We start from the raw sequence: 21,175 nt of genomic DNA on the forward strand, positions 1-21,175 counted from the left end.
CAAAGCCCCAATTTCTTTCCAGGCATGGACCCATTCTTGGATCTTCTCATTTTTTCTGATAATTCCACATAGAACAAGGGAAAACAGTAGAGTGTAGAGGTTTGCAACACAGGATTAAGGGCCAGATGGCCTGGATCACCTCACAATGCTACCACTGACCTGCTGTGTTGCCCTTGGGCAATCAACAAGGTCTTCCTGGCCTCTCCTTGCTGGTGGAATGAAAAGGAAACTGAGGCACTGAGAATTCAATGAGCCACTTCTTATAAAATACTTTTTACAGAGCTATCTTTCACATAAAAGTACCTAATAAATGTTAGCATTAGGAATTACTATCATTATTACTATAAATTTTCTGTTTTCCAAAAACTTCGAACACCATATGCTATTCTCCATATTTATTTGCTTAATGGTTAAATGAAGAAGTAGTTGAATAACTGAGTGATGCGTTTTGCCTATTATATCAAAATTGTTTTAGAAGTGTGAATTTCTTTAAACATAATGTAAGCCCACAATATTAAGATTGTTCCTAATTTGTATGTCTTCTCTACAATGCCTTATAATGCTGTCAATATTTTTTTGCTTCTCAATAAATATGGAATAATCACACACGCAAAAAAAAAATATCTGCCAAGCAGCCAATGCATATTTTTTTCTTTGGTTGGCCTCAAATTTTCATGACTTTAACCAAGAAAAATGACAATTGATAACAAGAATCTGAAAAATGACATGTTCCCTTCTCTCCTATGTAATTTTTAGTTGCCTATGTTGTCTGTCTTCCCTCTGGAGTTGCCTGTATTCCACCAACATAGTTTTAATCATCAGGGAACTCCCAGGAATGACTCTAGAGGAGACCTCTTAGACCTGCACATACCCATCACCAGCACTTCCATGTGGAAAACCTCCTACAGTGCCTCTACTGCATGGCCTCAATCTAAAAAGGCATAAAAACCAGGAAATCTTTGGGCTTGATCAGAGCCCTAGAGACATACTGGTGCCAAGCTGAGAGTAACTGAAAAGGTGAAGACATTGCCAAATACATGAATGTTAAACACAGGAGAAGAAATAGCAAGAGGAAGTGATCAAGACATTTAACATCAGGATATCCTGCCTGAAAATTTATGGTTTCTTTCCTGTAAAACATACTTATTCTGTGTGATTTGAGAGCATATAGTGAATTTAGGAAAAGTATTTTTAGAATGCAACAGAGAAATATGAACTTATAGATAGCCTCTGGGAAGCAAACTGATGCCTAGGGAATGCATTAAAATATAAGACTGTATGATCTCAGGTGTTACATCATTAATAATATATGCCTCTAAGTCCATGGTAAAGATACTCAAGTATCTTAAGGTACACAGTCTTGGAGACGCTAATAAGAGATTCTTATTTTCTATGAGTTCATGGTTCCACATCTATCTACCACATGTTGATAGAACCACACTTCCTCGAGAGTAAGAGACCAAATGTCCATTCTACCTGGTCTGCCAGAGCCAGGAAAATAAACCAGTGATATGGTTATCCCCACATGTGTGTTTCTTTCTTAGAGCCATTTGGCAACTGAAACCTCAAAAGTAATGTCTATTAGTGTATCAGTCATAATGGATTAATAGTGCTGTGATAACAAACATCCTCCAAAACCTCAGTGTCTTGAGAGCAACAAAGTTTCATTTCTTGCTCATACTACATGTCCATCTTGGATGGTCTGAGAGCTCTGCTCCACTACATGTCCGCTTCAGACCCCAGGCTGACACAATAACCATCACCTGGATGTTGACAGCCACTGTGGCATTGGGAGAGAGTGCTCTGGTGAAAGAGTCCTGGAAGAGGCATAAAAGTCTTCCTACAACTCATTGGCCAGAATTAGTCACATGACCCCATCCAACCACGAAAGGGCCAGTAAGTTTAATTTTCACATGTGTCTCAAAGGCAGAAAGAAACAGTGTGAACATCACTAAGAATTCCTTCAATCAGCAAAGATGAACAAATGTCATCTTATGAACATAAACTTAATGCCAAAGGCAGGGGGGTCGGAGGAGAATACAATATTATATTTGCTCTCTAAGAGATAGCAATCTTTTGGGATAAACAGAACATCCAGAAAAGTAACAAAAGTTAATTAGTAGTGAAGACCATTTACAATCAAAAGGAATATGAAACCCCTAAGTTCTAGAATGCCAGAATAGCACATAGTTTCCCCTTTAATATGTTGCAAACTATAACTGAAAATTTCAAATTATACCCTTCCAATCATGGCTCCACATTCCACTCTTAAATTTATTCAAATTACTCTTGTCTAAAAATCAGTATGTTATTGGATAGCTTTCTCTTCCTTTCTAACATATTAGCAAAATTACTACCATGCAGAGATCTTACACACACACACACACACACACACACACACAAACACACACACACACAAACACACCCACATTTATATACCTAAAAATAACTAATGAATAAGCAAAAACAAGGGATATTCTCTGAGAAACAATTTTTTATAGTGGGATAATTTCACCCCCAACACAGGTATATGTGCAAAATTAAAGTTTGTACTTCTGCATTACTACTAAGTTTCACCTGTCAGATTTGGGGAAACACTTCAAATAAAACCAAGAATTCTCACTTTGAAAACACTAAAATACAAGAGAAATGTGTAGGGCTGCCTGGGTGGCTCAGCTGGTTGAGCGTCTGACTTCAGCTTAGGTCATGATCTAGAGATTTACGAGTTTGAGCCCTGCATCAGTTTCTGTGCTGACAGCTCAGAGCCTGGAGACTGCTTCAGATTTTGTGTCTCCCTCTCCCTGCCCCTCCCCTGCTCGCTCTCTCTCTCTCTCTCTCTCAAAAATAAACATTAAAATTTTAAAACAATGTGTAAAAATAGTGCATTTTACCCCAACTGCTATGTTCCTCAAGAAAGTAACATTTGCTGATTAAGTTTCATTATCTGTAAATTGAATGGTAAACTATACTAGATTGTCTATAGGGCCCTTTCCTGAGCTTGTATTTCATTTTAGAGAAAAACTGCTATGGTAGTCCAAAGATAAGCAAAGAGGGCATTATGAGCTCAATAGGAACAGAACAAATATGACATAAAATCATAGAGGTCATAAATAATAAACAACCTCTTTACATTTATTACACACACACACACACACACTATTCAGATTCCCTTGCACTTATCCTATCTTTTATTCTAAATTCACTCCTTTAAGGGAGAATATTTATAATCATTAACCACTTTTCCACTTTCAGAAGAAGGAAAGAGAATCAGACCTGAAAGATTATACAACCTCAAAAGTTTTTTGTTTTGTTCTGTTTTTATTTTTATGTATGAACAAGGATGCACTGCTAATTAGAGACATGATCAGTGTGAAATACTAAAAACTGCATCATAAATGTGTCCAGCATATTCTGACATTCAGGAATCTTTCTCTCATGAATTAATTCATAATTTGAAGAATAGGTAAGGAAAATCAAGAGTGAGATTACACACACACACACGCACATATACATATACATATACATATAAAGTTCAGAAAAGGCTTATGAGAGTAACCCACACTGACTGCTAGGATACTCCAAGGAAAATCATGAAATAGACTGTGATCTGCATATCTTGAAACATGGGTTATATGCCAGTAGAAGAGGGAGATAAGGAATGAAAGAAGGTCAAAGTCATACTTGCTGAGTGAGCAATACCAATAAACATATTCATTTAAGAATAAATGGAGGGACTTCTTCCAAGAAGGATGGAGTAGCTTGTGGGATTTCCCAAAGAATAAATAGAAAAGCCTTATAAACTCTAAAAGCATATATTTAAAGCTATCAGGAAGTTGCTGATTCAATAATAATTAGACTAATCAAGATTGCAGAGAGTGCGAACTACAGAGAAATTGGCTGGTGATCTGTAGCCACTCTTTCCCTACTAACACTGGCTGATTCTGGAGACGGGAAAAGAGGAAGAAGAGTCAGGCCAGGCTTCACCTGGTCAGAAGACCACTACAGAGAACTAGATTACTACCCGATTTGGTGATCTCACAGGATTGAAGAGACCATCTTAGAGATTTGAGAAAATTCATACATATCTGACTTCTCCCTCAAGATATTTGCTAAAGTCTTTTTTTAAATTTATTTAAGCTTTATTTTTGAAAGAGAGAGAGAGACAGAACATGAGCTGGGGAGGGACAGAGAGAAAGGGAGACACAGAATCCAAAGCAGGATCCAGGCTCCAAGCTGTTATCACAGAGCCCAATGTGGGGCTTGAACTCACAAACTATGAGACCATGACCTGAGCCGAAGTCAGACACATAACCAACTGAGCCACCCAGGCACCCTGATATTTGCTAAATTCTGAGGTAACACAGGGTGGGAAGTTAGAAGATAATCGTGAGCCTCTGAAAAGCAGAGCAGAACTCTTGGTACTAGGGTAGTTTTTGTCTGTCCTAAAGACAGAAAGATTAGAGTTCAGCTGAAAGTTCTTCAAGGATACACCCCAGGAGAGGAGTGAAACAAGGCAGACTGTGCTTTCTAAAAACTGCAACCCACCCTCAGTTGAAGCCTGTCCCTGATTGGAGTAAAGATGATCAGCTACCACTGACTGAATCAGACTAGCAGAGGAAAGGTGGAATCCTCTCAGAAAGAAGATATCATATGAAGTTACTAACAATTTTTACACACAATATCAGGCATTCAATAAAAAATTACTAAATATGTGGAGTGCCTGGTGGTTCAGTTGGCTAAGCATCTGATTTCAGCTCAGGTCATGATCTAATGACTGGAGGGTTCAAGTCAGCACTGGGGCTCTGCTATCAGCACAGAGCCTGCTTCAGATCTTCCTCTCTCTGTGTCTCTATCTGCCCTACCCCTGCTTACACTCTCTCTCTCAAAAATACAAGCCCATTCCTGCCTCAGTGCCTTTATATATCCTGTTGCCCCTGCTTGGAATGCTCTTATTAAAGATATTCCTGGGACTCACTCCTTCAGGGTCTCTGCTCAAATGTTACTGCAGCAGAGTATCCATCTCTGGCCAACTTATACTCCATTTTCTCCATAATACTCAATACCATGCGATATATATTTATCATTTTTGTTTATTGTGTATTTCTCCTAATTAGAATGCAAGCCCTATGAGGGCAAAGGCTTTATCTATTTTGTTTACAGCTATTTCCCCAGGGCCTGTTATGTAATAGATTTTTAATAAGTATTCATTGAGTGAATTAATAAATGCAATTCTAAAGTTCATTAACATTTTTTAAAAACTATTAAAAATTAATAAACATAATTGAATTTGTGAAAAATTGAGAAAAAAACACACAAGAATAAACTGACAGGTGATCTAGCAATGCCTTCAGAAGAATAAAAGAATTGATGTTAAAATGATAAATATGTTTTTTAAGTAGTGAAAGATATGCATAAAACGGATTAAAAGTAGAAAAAAAATTTCAAGAACTTATAGTTTAAAAAAAAGAATCAATAGAAATTCCAGAACTTGAAAATAAAGTACCTGAGGATGTCCAGGAGCTGTGATCCTGTGAGGGAGGGCCCTGTTCTCTCCAGGCAGTCTGGGCCCTGCCGGCCTGTGAAGCTGGGCGTCTAGAGCTATAAGGCCTGTCCTTGAGGATGGGAGGATGGTTTACAGATGCAGGTACCTGCCCCAGAGAGGTCTGGCAGGGCAGCAGGGTCCAGCAGGCTTGGGGAAGGTCCTGTCACAAATTTTCATCTGGGTCCTATTCAGTAGCCTCCATATCATTTTGTTGGTAAGCTGTCTGGTTTTGCCTACTCTTAGTGGCTACTCATAATGGTATTGCCAGCTGATTGCCTTTTAGTACAGCTTTATGTGTATTCCTTTTTACCTGCTTCCTAATAAATCGCCTTTTGTAATTTCTGCACTGTATTTTCCCTTTAAGTGTAAAACATGGTTCATATGAAATAGAGCTATTTGCCATTAAATTTTCATCAAAAAAATAAATACATAAAAATACCTGAAAATAAGAATCCAAGAGATAAGTTAAAAAATCAGTAAGACACAGACTGGAACAGATAGATTCGATATAGATATAGATATGGATAAAGATTAAAATATAGATATTATCAAATGGAAATACAGAGAACAAGAATGGAATATACAGAAAAGTGCAATCAAGCATGTGAACATAGTAAGAAAAATATAATTGGATACTCAGAAGAAAAAGAGTAAAATAATGGGCAAAACAATATTTGAAGGAATTTCCACTGTACTTCTATAGCAAACAAATTTTAAAAATTAAATATTTAAAATTATAATGGTATCAAAATATAAAATACATAATAATAAACCTAACAAAACTTGTGTAAGATATGAACACTGACAACCACATTACTAAGAAATAAAAGAAAAACTATATAAATCAAAGAATATACCATGATCATGGATTGGGAGAACCAATATTATAGATATTAATTCTCCCAAATTGTCTAGACATTCACATTAATCCAAAAATAAATCACAACACATGTGTGTTTGTATGTAAATTGACAAGTTTGTTCTAATTCTTTATGGTCATGGAAGGGATAAGAATAACTCTGGTAATCTTGAAGGTGTATAAATCCTCTTCTTGGTCTTCAGCTGCAGGATTTGTACTTCCAGATGGCAAAACATATTATAATATTATCTTGTGAAAGTGCACTTTTGGCAAAAATGTAGTAAAACAGACAAAAAGGAGAACAGAACGGAGAATGTAGAAATTGACCCATATCTTAAAAAATCATCTAATTTATGACAAAGATAGCATTATAGTACCTTAGGAAAGAGACTTTTCAATAAATGATGTTTGTGGACAAAAATATATCATATATAAAATATCAATACCAGATGGACTGTATATCTTAATGTGAACATAAAACCAGTAATTATTTGCGAGGAAATCATAGGGGTATGTATTTAATACTTTGAAGTAGGCAAAAATGAAACAAAAGAGCTAAAATCAAAAGAGTACTGATAAATCAGACTTTATTAAATTTAAAATTTTCTGCCTATAAAAAGAAACCAATAAGATTTAAAAGGAAAGCCACAGAGTGAGAAGATATTTGTAATACATCAATCTAAAAAAGATTCATGCCCAGCATACATAAAGAATTTCTTTGAATCAATAAGAAAGACAGCAGGAAAATGAGCAAAAGATTTCAAGAGGAACTTCTTAAAATCCAAATGTTGAAATGACAAATTGACATATGAAAAGGTGCTCAAGTTTATTAGAAATCTGGATATTGGAAATTAAAACCAAAATAAGGAGCATCTGGGTGGCTCAGTCAGTTGAGCGTCTGACTCTTGATTTTGGCTCAGGTGTCACCATTGGTGGGTTCAAGCCCTGCATCAGGCTCTGTGCTGACAGCATAGAACCTGCTTGGGATTCTGTCTCTCCATCTCTCTCTGCCCCTCCCCTGCTCTCTCTCTCTCTCTCTCTCTCTCTCTCTCTCTCTCTCAAAATAAATAAATAAACTGAAAAAAATAAATAAATAAAACCAGAGTAAGATTCAACACAGAATGGCTAAAATGAATGATGATGACTGGAACTCTCATACAGACTGAAAGTGAAAGTGTGAATTATTAACAGTCACCTGAACTGCTACACTAAACAGGCAAAGTTCAAAAAAAGAACACTGATTGGTAAATAAGTCAATTTGAATTTTTAAATGATTCATTTTAACACGAGATATTATTACAACTTTGATGCTTTCACACACAATCACCTAAAAAATCTAAATATTTATAGATGTATGAATCAAGTTTTTCCAATGCCAATTGAGCAAAAAAACAGTATTCATAGTATTTGTGTGTTTATCTCTCATGCTGCACACATCTTTGAGGTTCTGTCTTCCAGCTCAAAACATCAACCACCATTATGATATGTGTTATTGACACAAAACATTTTCTCAACAGAATTATATGTGCCAGGAATAAATGTTTGCAGTGGAAATATTTTTGCTTTTTAACATTGAGCACAGGATATATTTCATCTGGGGTCCATGTGCATCCCATCAATGTTCCATTCTACAAATAGCTAAAACTATTCTATTCTATGATTGTGTCTCAAATGTCCACACTACTATTAATCATCCAACAAAATTATTATACTTTATAAAGTGTCATGGTAGTTATCTTTGTGAGTTTATCTTTTAAACAGCATTGATGCCTAAATATTGACTTCAAGGTGTTAGTGGAAATCAAAGAAGATCATATCTTAACGCTACTCAGCAGTGTTAACCAATGACCATATAAACACCTGTATGTCCATCTTCTGGGCCTCCCATTGTTCTGCTTCATTGCTCTTCCCTTTTCCTCTTCCTATCCTAACTTCCCACAAAAATTCTATGATCCTCTGTATTATCAAATAACAATAATTAATAATCTACAGAAGCCATTGCTTTATCAGTAATTCCAACAGTGTGAATTGGAGCTTCAGTGAACTGATGTCTCTCAATAATAAATAAACATTTATTCAATAATAAATAAACATTTTTTAAAAATTAAAAAAATCTAGATAGCCTTCAAAGGAATAATATACTCAGATCTGAGTACTTAATGCAGGTAGGTGATTCTCAGATTGCTTTCCTTTACAAGGACATCCTAAGATCCCAAGTCCATGAGAATGATATATGGGCACTTACACAGGAGATATGGAAGTTGAAGAGTGGAGGGGTAAGTTGGAAACACAAACATTGTCTCCTTCAAAATTATCTCAGGGACCAAAAAAAAAAAAGAAAAGAAAAACACAGATTGCTCTTCCTTGCTTGTGGCTGCCCCTTCAACATAAGAAGCCTTCCCATGTGGCAGTGGGGTTGACATCAAAACTATAATAAAAAAAAAAAAATACTGAATCCCTTTCTAAGCCAAACACTGACTGTTAGGCCCCAGGAGCTCCGAAAAGATGTGAGAAAGAGAGACTTCTTCTGTCTCCATTGAAGCTGGAGTTTACAGCAGCCAAAGTCATTTTACCCCATATTTGGCAAAGCAATCCAAAAGCTGTATCCAATCCTGCAGCTAGGCTAATCTCAACTTTCAGCACTGTCTGCAAACAGATTTGGGAATTGCCAACTGCCTGATTCCACTGGCCTGGGAAAAGTTCTTTAGCTAAGTGCTGCTCTGTTCTGCACTTCAGTATTGTCTTTGAGCTAGTAGATGAAATAAATAACACCCATTGGACAAGATTGGAGAGGGGGCACATGGGCAGGTTTTGAGGAAGGGGAATTCTCTATTAAATGCAAATGCAATAATAATGCAAAAAGCTCTTAACATCTTTTAGTGAGTCAGTCAGCTCTTGGGTTAGCAAGTACACCCAGCACTAAATGACCACCCAGGGTTATTACTGTTGAAAAGGGAGAGAAAGTGTGAAAATCATCTCCAAAGAAGAACAGGTCTGTATGAAGCCAAGCAGAAGCTTAGCATCCAGTCTTAGTACTCTAGTCTTAGTACTGCAGGTTTTGGGTGAGAAAACAATCAGGGTAGTGGACAACAAAAACAAAAAGTCTGTGATAGGAAAATTGTGAGAATTCTGAGTACTAGGCTTTTAAGATTGATAGAGATGCTTCATTGAGGTAAAAGAGAACTCAGGTCCTCCAGAGAAGCCCTGCTCTTGGGAAAAGTTGTCAGTATGACAGTTTCAGAAGGTCACCAGCACTAGATCCCATGACTTTCTTCTCATCAGCTCCAGTCTACTTCTGGCCCTAGTGATCTCAGAAATGCCAGTCTTCATTGGAATCAGGGTCTTCTATTGTGTGAAGCAGGGTCTGACCCTGACTGAGTTCCCACTCCTGCTCTTTCTTTGTGGGCTAAAGTTTAGCTTCTTTCCCAGTTTCCACCATTCAGTGTTTTCCACTTTCTACTTTTGTCTTTGCTAGTCCCATCCCCTATAAAGGTCTTGCCTCCATGAGCCCAGATGGGAATGAACTCAAGATCAGCTTTGCTTGCCTCAAAATTTTCACGCCACCATATATTGTACAGGATTATCTAAGGGAGCTGGAGGGCTAGAGGACTGGTCTGGTGGTGGCACCAGAATCTAGGATAAAGAGAAACAATTCCAGTCTTCAGGTAAATTGAAAGAGCTAAAGAGGAAGACATAGGAACATAGGGACAGAGCTCTCTACCATCCACAGCAACCCTGGGCACCAGCAGAACTCCCCTGGAAGCCCCTGACAATGAACATCTCAGAGCTCATTAGCATTTTAAAGATACCTGGAAGCTTCAATCTCCCAGTTGGAACATGATTTCAAGTGTCAGCTTAAGGGAATCAAGGCATTCCCCTCCCTTTATTTACATGTAAAGCAGAAAGAAGGACAATAGTTACAAGTCGCTGTGCCCCTGGAAGAAGAAGGTGTGATAATCACAGGATAACATTATCCCTCCAGAGCACCTCCTAGGCTCATCCAGCTGTTGCCCTTAGCTAGCCAGCTGCTTGGAGGACTGTCACATTTGGGATGAAGGTGGAAGACATTTTTAGGTTTGTTGATAATTGAGTGAGGCAGCAGGTAGGAGATAATTGCACTTAAAGGCAGGGCCAGCACACAGGTTTGGACCTCAGGCTAATCCTTCAGATCCTTTGAACTGAGTGATTTTTTTTCTCTTGCTGGAAGAAGAGGAGAGAGAATTTTCCTATGAGAGCTTCCAAAAGAGAGAGGAGAAAGAAAAACTGTGAGGCTCTCACCAGGTGAGAAGGAGAAGGAACTCTCAGCTGCCCTTTGTTGAGTTCGAATATTCATCCCTCTATGTACATGTAGTGCAGTCATGATGCCCACCAATTATGGGAAGGGCAAATGATGCTATTGCCACAGAACTTCAGGGAAGATCCAAATCCTTGTCTACCCATTGGTCTGCAGCTGGAAAAATATACTTTCTCATCAGCCTGGCCTCAGTACAATTCAAAATCCTCACATAGAGCATTTTCTATAAAACAAATGGAAAAGGCAAAGAATAGAAACAGCTCTGTTAACAAAATAAGGATGGATTTTGCTTACTAACTTAAAGTTCAGTCATAGCTGTGGCTATCCCTACTCTCTTTGCTCATCTACTTCTGTCTGGGAAGGATACTGAAGCGTCCCAAGTCCCGCAGACTACCAATCCAAAGCAGAGTTTGGTTAGCACTGACCCCATGAGAACGATGGGATACAGTACCCCCAACCTCTGGTATTACTAACCCAAAATGAGAATCCTCCATAGTGTCCTTTGGCTGTGAGCATGCTGCAGTTGAAATCTCCAGTCCCTCGAAAAGGGAAAGTAATGTGTTATCTGCCCTGTAGAAGGTCTCTCTTTGTCTTTGGAGCATCTTAAATTACCTTTTCTTTTTTAATTTTTTTAATGTTTATTTATTTTTGAAAGAGAGAGAGCACATGCGTGCAGGCAGGGGAGGGGCAGAGAGAGAGAGGGAGACACAGAATCCAAAGCAGGCTCCAGGTTCTGAGCTGTCAGCACAGAGCCTGATATGGGGCTCGAACACACAGACCACAAGATCATGACCTGAGTGGAAGTCAGATGCTTAACAGACTGAGCCACCCAGATGCCCCTTGGATTATCTTTTAAGTTGCCACTTTCACACCCTCTGATAGTCTCTTTGGCACCTGCATTTACAATCATTCCTCTAAAGCAATTTTCTCTGTCTGGGTGGCTTGTCCAGACAGAGCACATCCACCTGTCTGTCACTAGGCTTCTTCACCTAGTGTTCCAAGCTTATATTCAGGGTTAGGGTCACTGACGGTTATGTGGGCTCAGCAGCTTTTACAATTATCTCTGAAGGCTGTGTGTCTCAATCCAAGTTCTTTATAAACTGAGGGATGTCTCTAATTTCATATTGTTACAAAGTAATAGCTCTACTCAGCCTACCTTTCTCTAGCACTAAGAGATGGTTCTCAGATGCAGACACTCTTACTTACAGGAAGAGCTCTCTTTAGGATATTTGGAAATTGTCCCTTCCCCAATGGTCTCTGTGCTTTGAAGGCCCATGAGGCTTGTGCATGTTGGGAGGGTTAGTGGAGAGGAGTGATATGAGGTTGTATTAATCGGGGTTTAGTGAAGGAAATAGTATCATCACAATTGTCATGGAATAAGGAATTTCCAAAAAAGGATTAAACCCAATGTGATTGAGGGAGTCACTGGAAAAGTAAAGGTTTAGAGTTGAAGGGTCAGAGAGAAAGGTCCTTAACTAGCATGGTATGCCTGAATGAATTGGAGCTTACAGGAACATCTGGAGGTTAGGAGTGTCTAGATGCTGGAGTCCAACTGTGAAGAAGGCTGTAGATGTCTGCAGAAGGCATTTGGCTCTGTGTAAGTACTACCTCTGTGAGTTTGCAGGAAAGGGTAAGATGGCAGGCCATGGATGCTATTGGTCAGCAAGTCCACCAGTTGAGATCAAGAATAAATTGAAACCCACGTGCACCTCTGTGTCTATCTTTCGTCACTTCTCACTGACAACCTTCATTTTCTGTTTCATATCCACCTCCCAAATCTCATGCAACTTCACTTTTGAACCCAACCCAGAAAATCTTAGACATTCCCCGAGATTCTGGGAAATCTAGTTTCTAGTGTAACAAAATTGGCAATAGAAATCCAGTATACTTGTACCTACTCTGTAGTCCCTCTCCACTGTCCCATCACCACCATCACTGAGGCAGGAAGTGGGTTTCCCCCAGACATCCACAGCTCTCCCAGATTTAAACACAACCACCTCCCTTTAGTGATTGACATTTGTTTAAACATGATTTCACCTAGGTTCAACAAACATTAAGGAACACAGAATGTGTGGATACATAGTATAGTTTTCCTTGAGAGTTTCATTCTCTTGGCACAGTCTGGTTGCAGATGTCTGTGGGATATGCCCATAGGATATCCTATGGAATATGTCTATGGGATATGTCTATAGAATATGTCTGCCAACATATCTTCATCTGGCCTGATTCCCATCCTCTCACTTGCACTTACATTTCCTGAAATTTTTCTCCTGAATACTCCTAGTAAACCAAAGAGAGGATCTATAGAGGGCTCTTTGCTGGTTCTAAGTTTTAAACTGAGAGACAGAATGAAATAATAGCTGTCCCTGCCAACAATTGCAAATGCCAAGGCCAGAATTCAGGAGCAAGTTATAAGACCAAATAAACTGGACCTTCTTGCTACAAAGTCCCAGTAGCTTTCATCCCTTCTCACTGTGACTTTCCCTAAAATGCAATTCTTCCCCATGGGTGCCCTCACTCTTTATTTATATTAGAACTATATCTCACTCTCCTTTTTATTTCCCAGTCTTTCCCAGTCCCTTTCCTTTTCTTCCACCTCCTAATTTTTTTTCTTCTCCATTTCCAAAATCCACAGCCCTTGAAAAATCCCTTGTGAAATATGAATACAGTGTTTCTTAGTGTGATTGGTGGATCCCCTGTTTTGAAATCCCCATGATTTTATTAACAAATTCTGGGCCTCTGTTTCAAATCTACTAAACCAGAACCAGGTGATGGATGGATCCACAAATCTGAATCTCTAACATACATTCTAAATAATTCTTACATAAACCCAGTTTTTAAAAACACTGCACTAAAGGCTTTAAGAAAACAAATTAATATTATTAATCGTTGGTTCCTGATACCTTATCCTTAGGCCATGAAAATAGTTTACCTTCTTTTATTTAAATATCTCCTAATTGCATTATTATGTTGTGCTTCTGTTGAAAATAGGCTTGAGCATCTAAGAGGACTAGCATAAGACCACAGTCATTTGGAAATGGGTGTTACTGGAAAGGGGTCGTTAGGAGATAGAGCTGGGTGAAGGGGTTGGGGTAGAGGTCTCACACTAATAGTATTCATTGGGAAAAGGCCAGGACTTCATTCTCTTGCTGTTTCCCCCATAAGACATTTTCTGCAACTTTGGAGATGATAATAATGCTCTGTTCTTTTTCTAATTGTCCAGACTTCCTGAATATCTTAGTTTGCTCAGGCTGCTGTAACCAAATACCACACACACAGGAGGGTGGAGAGAGGTTTAAATAAAAGAAATTCATTCTTCAAAGTCCTGGAGGCTGCAAGTCCCAGATCTGGATCTGGAAGGGTTCTGCTTCTAATGAAGCTTCTCTTCCTGGCTTTTATACAGCAATCTTCACATGGCCTTTCCTCTGAGTGCACAAAGAGGGACGGAGCTCCATTGTCTCTTCTTTTTTTTTATTTTTTTAATGTTTATTTATTTTTAAGAATCAGAGACAGACTGCAAGCAGGGGAGGGGTTGGGGAGGGGCAAGGGAGGGGCTGAGAGAGAGGGAGACACAGAATCCGAAGCAGGCTCCAGGCTCCGAGCTGTCAGCACAGAGCCCAACATGGGGTTTGAACTCACAAGCTATGAGATCATGACCTGAGCCAAAGTCAGATGCTTAAGTGACTGCACCACCCTGCTGCCTCTCCAGTGTCTCTTCTTATAAGAACACTAATTCTATGGATCAGGGCCCCACCCTTATGACCTCATTTAACCTTTATTACTTCTGTTAAAGCCTCTTCTCCAAATGCAGTCACATTGAAGGTTAGGGCTTCAACATATGAATTTGGGAGAGATCCAAACATTCAGTCCATAATACTGAGCTTAATGCTCGAGCTCCAGAACAGGTGGATGGCTTTCAGATGCAAAAGAATCACAAGTTATCTGCAGAGGACTTTGGGCATAAGACAATGGGTTCTTCTGAATGACAGACTCAGAGCCTCCTTGTAAGAATTCTTATTAACATGATGCATATATCACTGCATCCGTCAAGACCTCCATCTTATCACAGAATGCTTCTCTCAGGCCTCACCCCAGCTTATCATACTTGCAGGCCATTCTGTTTGGAGTTAAGAGTGGCTCTCTCTTCTTTGTCCTTGGCCTTGCCCTCTCTCCTAAGGCGGCAAAAATATCTATTGCAGGGTTTCTCAACCTTGGCAGTATTAACATTCACGGATGGACAATTCTTTGTTGTGGGTGGCTATCCTACATATTGCAGAATATTTAGCAGGCTCTCTGACCTTTACTCACTGGATGCAGATAGGACCCATTCCAGTTGTGAGAACAAAAAATGTCTGTACACGTTGCCAAATGCCGCTCTGGGGATGAAACTGCCCATGGTTATGAACTATTTAACCTAAACATCAGCTTCTTCATTTTACTTGCATTTCTAGGGACTCAAGTACTCATTCAACTTAAATCTTGAGCTTTAGATAGCCTGATTTCTGTTCTGTTTTTTATCATCATTAGGACTCTAGGAAAAGTATAATATTGTGCCAGTCTTCTTCTAATGCCACAAAGTGTGACCTGAGAACCTCTGAGGCATCAAAAAGAATGTGCTCAGAGAATTTATGACTAGGGACACAGCAATGCTATGAACTTAGAGAAATTATTTGCCCTTGAATATTTTCATTCATAGAACAAGGAGGATCTGATTAGGGCTCGTTAAGTTCCCTTGCAGCACTAATATTCTATGAAATGTTCCAATTTCTGTGTAAAGCATCAACAGACATTAAAAACAATTATACTTCTGACCCACAGTCTGGATAATTTAACCAAATCTAAGAGTCAAATTTCTAGGATGCAAGAGCAATAAAAGTTATAGCCCCTGATCTTTTAAGTAGCTCAGTATATTGGTCAGAAAGTTCTTGAGTATTACAGATGATGAAGTTCAGTAGTTTACAAAGAGATGAACAAATCAGGGAAGACTTCACAGAGGAGATGAGAATTAAGCTGAGTCTCAGAAAACTATTAGGAAAAGGAGAAAATGAAAAGAATACTTTGAGTTGCTTGCACTGGATCACAACTCTGTGCATTAGAATCACCTGGGAAGTTTCTTCAATTCCCTCCCCTTCCCCTTGCTCAGGCATCACCAAACATCCATTAAATCCAATATCTAGAGATGAGGCCTGGGCATTGGCATTTTTTTCAAAGTTCCCTAGGTGATTCTAACCTGCAGGCAGTGTTGAGAATAACCACTAAGCTAGGCAAAGCAAGATGAGTAAGGCTTTCATTATTTTAATATGTTATAATAACACTTAGCACCTGCGAGGTCTTTTCATGCTCTTGGCATTTAACTTGAAACGTATATTAATTACTTACCAAAAGAAAATCCCAAAAGGCTTCTCCTTGGCCCTGACATTAAGCAGGAGCATGAACACCTGGGGGCTCTATGGGTGCCTCTGTTGGCAAATGCTCACACCTGTTCTTCCTCGCCCACCCACACAGTGGTAAGAATGAAAGCTCCTCCAGTGCACTCCTCCAGCAGCCCGCACATGCACGTGTTGCAGGTGCTTATCAAGGTGTAGGGCAATGTATTTTCCCCCAACAGATGGTGTTGAATTCATTCATTCTGGAGAATTCATTCTCATCAATTCTCTGACCTCCTGGACTCTAGATCTGACCTGGATAGCCAGATGATACCTTCTTGGCCTCTATTGTCTTTACTGTTCACATTGAGCTTCACCTCTCTCCTCTGTTAGCCCATGGAGTGTGGAGAGAATCCTCAACTTTCCCAGTTTCCTCTGGAAGCAACTCTTACCTGCCAGACGTTGACCAGACTGCCAAGTTAGACTCTAGACATGGTCTCTATACCTAGTAGAGCCTCCAAGGTGCCACCAATGCCTCAGAGAAATAACTGATTTTGAGCATCTATATAGAATGAACTGACAGTATACTTATTTCGTGGACAAGGTACTTAAATTTCCACTTTGAAACCATTTGCCCCAATATATTGAGGGCTGCTATGGCAAATATGAAAACCAAGGTATTCATAGCAGTTGTACAACTGCTTCATGTACTCATGCAGGTTTTTCTTCTGGACTATTCCACAGCCTTCTTCATGGAAAAATTATCCCTTGTCTTTCTCATATCATCTGAATCATTGAACCTAATCTTGTATTTTCTTTTGTTCATATTATCTTTGTCTCCCCTGAAAATTATAAGCCTCTTGAATATGGACACCCTATCTTTTGCTTCTCATACATCCAGCATAGCAACTTGAATGTAAACTCCATGAGACAAGGGGCTGGCTGTTTTATTCACTGCATGGTCTTCTTAGGCTTCTTTTAGCACATAAAACACTTCCTGAAATGTGATAGACAGCAAATGAACATTTGTTGTATATGAAGGTATTAACATGAGAATGTAGTTTTACTATTCAATGTTTACAGTTCCTTTGATTTGATAATTTATAATGGTTCCTATCTCTTTTCAAAGCCAATTGTGGACAAACCTCCAATTTAGGCTGAGTATACCATTGGGAAGTTTCTCCCAAGTTTCCTTTCTGTACTCTTTTCTTAACAGCCCAGTATCTATATTCCTGGAATTAAACCTGACTACATAAACTCATTCCCTGCATGAGGCTGGCCTTATCCTACAAAGTATCACTTTGAATGAGAGATCACTGCCTTTCAGCCCAGTGAGGTCCACCATTTGCATTGGCTCAGCTAAGTCAAGTTTTGGAGAGAAAATCATTACATAGAAGCATGTGTAACTAACATACTTCTACTCTATTTCACAAGGTGTCTGCATTTTCAAAAATATTTTTTAGCCCAAAAGAAATCTTCAGAGATGGGAAAAATAGTCGTAAAGAATTGTAGACTTATGACTTTTTTGGCTAGAGATACTTTTTATTGGAAACTGTCTTCTATTATAACTGAGAATGCCCTTGTTTTGGTCCTAGCTGAATAATCAAAGGCTATCACTTTCCCTAAATTTCAAACTTCTTATCAAAAAGGTGACGATATTGAGCTACAACATTAGTTTTCAAATACACAATCTTCTATTTCTCTTCCCTGGGATGGGGTGTTACATGGGCAGCTAAGAGAGACAAGGATCAAATACAAGGATTCATTTCCGAGTAAATTGAATGAGTAGCATCTCAACAATGTATTTTAATGTGTAGAGATTCTATTACTATTTATTAAATACAAATTAATTTTAAGAAAACCTTACTAAATGTAGAGTATTTGCTGTTATGCATGTTCTCCCTTATAGGATACAAACTATACTAACAGACTCCTTTTCATCAATACTGGTAATCATCAGTCTGAAGAGTCACTATAGATCCTTCCAATTGTTTCAGGGAAGAAAATAGAAGCCATTCTGGAAATATAGAATTTTATATAAGAATTATGAGCTTATACAGCTTTTGTAAGAGCTTGGAGAACAAAGTTCCTTGAAGACAAAGCTGAAGATTTCAGCCTGAATCCCCAAAATACAATTTATAAGAGCTTGCCAGAAACTCCATTAAATCCACAAGAGTCTCCTTGAAGCTCCCACCAACAATCTCAATCTGCAGCAGTAAACAGTAGTTCTGAAGAACTCACCGGAAAACTCCTGCAGATCTCACATTTATTCACAGATCTGGTAGCAATGATCTCCAGAGAACTGTGACTTCTCCTTCTCTTTTGTCTCCCAAATCTATGTAAGTGGAAAATGCTAAACTAAAATTATATACGAAAAAAGATCCTGGGAAATGCAGACATTGGATTTTCCTCTGCAAAAGAGACCTTAGAAGGGTGTGATATTGGTACCAAGTTGACAATAGACAGTGCGGTACTACAGACAGATGACACCATTTGTCAACCCAGCATCCATTCCTACATGCCTATTTTGCCCATTTTAACCTTCAAATAAAGTATTAGCATCATTTTGACCTGTCACAGTGCAGTTATATATCATACAATCATCAACTTTTGCTCACTCTTTGCCCAAAAAGTAGACACAAAACGCTATATGTCCTTTCATCTTTCAATAATGGCCTTCATTTTAAGACTCAGACAAAATTTCCATTAGTATCTTGTATAAGCCCTGAATTATAGGGTAACCTACAATTAACATATATTAGAAATCGCAGATTGGGAAAGTGAGAGGAAAGGATAGGTAAACATGTAAAGTACATAAAAGCAAGGAAGAAAATATGCATAACTCCAAAGTTCTCCTTTCTGATGCTGATCACATATCCAGGGTTGACTTAATAATTTCCTTCTTACACCATACATTCCATGTTTCCTTTGTCCTCATTCAGCACCTCAGCTTTTGATGAATCTTTACCTGGCAGGGTACTCTATGACTGGTTGTCAAAAAAAAAAAAAAAAATGATGGTTATAGAAATTCCACTGAGGGCAGGGAAATCAAATACAAACCTAGGCTACATCTATTTTAGTAGAGATACCTTGTTACTCTTGGTGGGGAAGAGGTTCAATCTAATCACCTGTTTGAAACCACATAAGGGTTTCGTTGTTGATTTTTCTATAGGCAGGTTTGGCATTCAGCTATGTAGCAGACAGATCAGGCTTAATGAATAAAGGCCATATTGTTGACATCATATATAACTCCACCCCTGCCACTATGGGCCCATTGTTCATGAAATCATTGAGCAACAACGGAGGTATCAGGAAGGAGGCTAACTGACACAGCAGCGTAGGTCTTCTCAGCCACCTGAACTTGGGGAACCTCTTACCAGGAGTTACTATCTGCTGAGCATTTATTGGGACATAAATATCGCCATATTTTCTGTGCATTCTGTGAGACCTTTCCACCAACTTCTCCCACAGACTTTGTTATTACCAACATTCTGATCTTCTTCCTACTAAGTGCATGACCACCTAGCTTAATCATGCCTGAATAAATGTGTATCCTTGATCATCTTTCCTATAGAAAAAGTGAACAAAGAAGTGAAATACTCAAACTTCTGCCTGCTTGTAGAATTTCTCTTCACCACTATCCTCAACTACTCTCCTGAGACTGGCCATTGTACTCACTCACCCATTTTTTGGGTGGTGCTACCATACTGTGCAGAATTATTTATAAAGCAGGTCTATTTTATTCTTCCTTAGTTGTCTGGAAGTAGAGAACTTCCTATGAAGCCATACATGTTGATTGAGGAAGAGTTATTAATGTGGCAAAAAGAAGTACCATGAAAGTCTAGGTACATTGTTAAAATTGCAATGATACATTGAAGCTCCTAATATCAAGAGGTGGAATCTATTTTCCCATCTCTTGAATCTGGGCTAACTTAATATCCTTGCTATCAAATAGAATGTGGCAGAAATAACTTTGTTTTGGTTCTGAAAATAGGCCTCCAGAAATCTCACAGCTTCTACTTGTATTTCTTGGAATTCTGTAATCTCCATGTGAAAAATCCTGGGCTAGCCTGAATAAGAGATATATAATAAAGTCACCTCAAATGTTCCAGCTGATGACCTGTGAACAGCTACACAGGTGACTGAGGCCAACCTAGATCATTCAGCTGCCAGGTGACAGAAGAAGACATATGAGCAAACCCAGCAGAAAGATCAGTGAAGCTGGCCCACAGATAAAGACTTACGTGATCTATACATCGTTAGAGATGTAAGATAAATAAATGGTTGCATCTTAAACTGTTAAATTTGGGTTTTTTTTTAGTTTTTTTAATGCTTTTATTTATTTTTGAGACAGAGAGAGACAGAGCATGAGCAGGGGAGGGGAAGAGAGAGAGGGAGACACAGAATCTGAAGCAGGCTCCAGGCTCTGAGCTGTCAGCACAGAGCCCGACGCAGGACTCGAACTCACAGAGTGTGAGATCATGACCTGAGCTGAAGTCGGACGCTCAACCGACTGAATCACCCAGGCACCCCTTAAACTGTTAAATTTGGAGGTTCCTTGCTATGCAGCAAAATTAACTGAGATAGAGACGTCTGGGTGGCTGGGTCTTAAGCATCCAACTTCAGCTCAGGTCATGATTTCACAGCTTGTGGGTTCGAGCCCCACATTTGGTTCTGTGCTGACAGCTCAGAGCCTGGAACCTACTTCAGATTCTGTGTCTCCGCCTCTCTCTGCCCCTCCCCCCACCTCTCTTTCTCAAAAATAAATAAACATTTAAAAAAATAAAAAATAAATTAACTGAGAGTCTTAGTCATATACTCATATACCTCAATCATGTATTCAGAGTCTTATCAAGCCTGAACATGTATATTTTATTTCCATGTTTCTGAGTATGCCCAGATTAATGACTTTGAAAGTCACATAGTAACCAATTAAAGGTAGATCATGTCACACAGCAATTTAGTATCCCATGATTAAGTGTCTATCTCTGCCAGAGCCCTGTAGAAGACAGAAGTTGCTTTCCAAAAGAATCATAGTATGTGCCCCCGTTCCCCCCCCCCCAAAAAAAAAAATCCCAGCATAACTTTGTCCAGTTTCCTAAAGATTTGGGCAT

At 38.9% G+C, this 21,175-nt stretch overlaps 1 long non-coding RNA gene across 1 annotated transcript; it reads right to left on the reverse strand.

The window, feature by feature from the left end:
- Positions 1-18,717: 18,717 nt before the first annotated feature.
- Positions 18,718-19,238, reverse strand: LOC132665117 (uncharacterized). The gene is made up of 2 exons (XR_009603981.2): positions 19,151-19,238; positions 18,718-19,048 (listed from the first exon to the last, which is right to left on the reverse strand). It is a non-coding gene; the product is annotated as an uncharacterized LOC132665117 (long non-coding RNA).
- Between the last annotated feature and the right edge of the window lie 1,937 nt (positions 19,239-21,175).

This window comes from Panthera onca, chromosome D3 (genome assembly GCF_046562875.1).
Source record: "Panthera onca isolate mPanOnc1 chromosome D3, mPanOnc1 haplotype 2, whole genome shotgun sequence".
Classification (NCBI taxonomy): Eukaryota; Metazoa; Chordata; class Mammalia; order Carnivora; family Felidae; genus Panthera; species Panthera onca.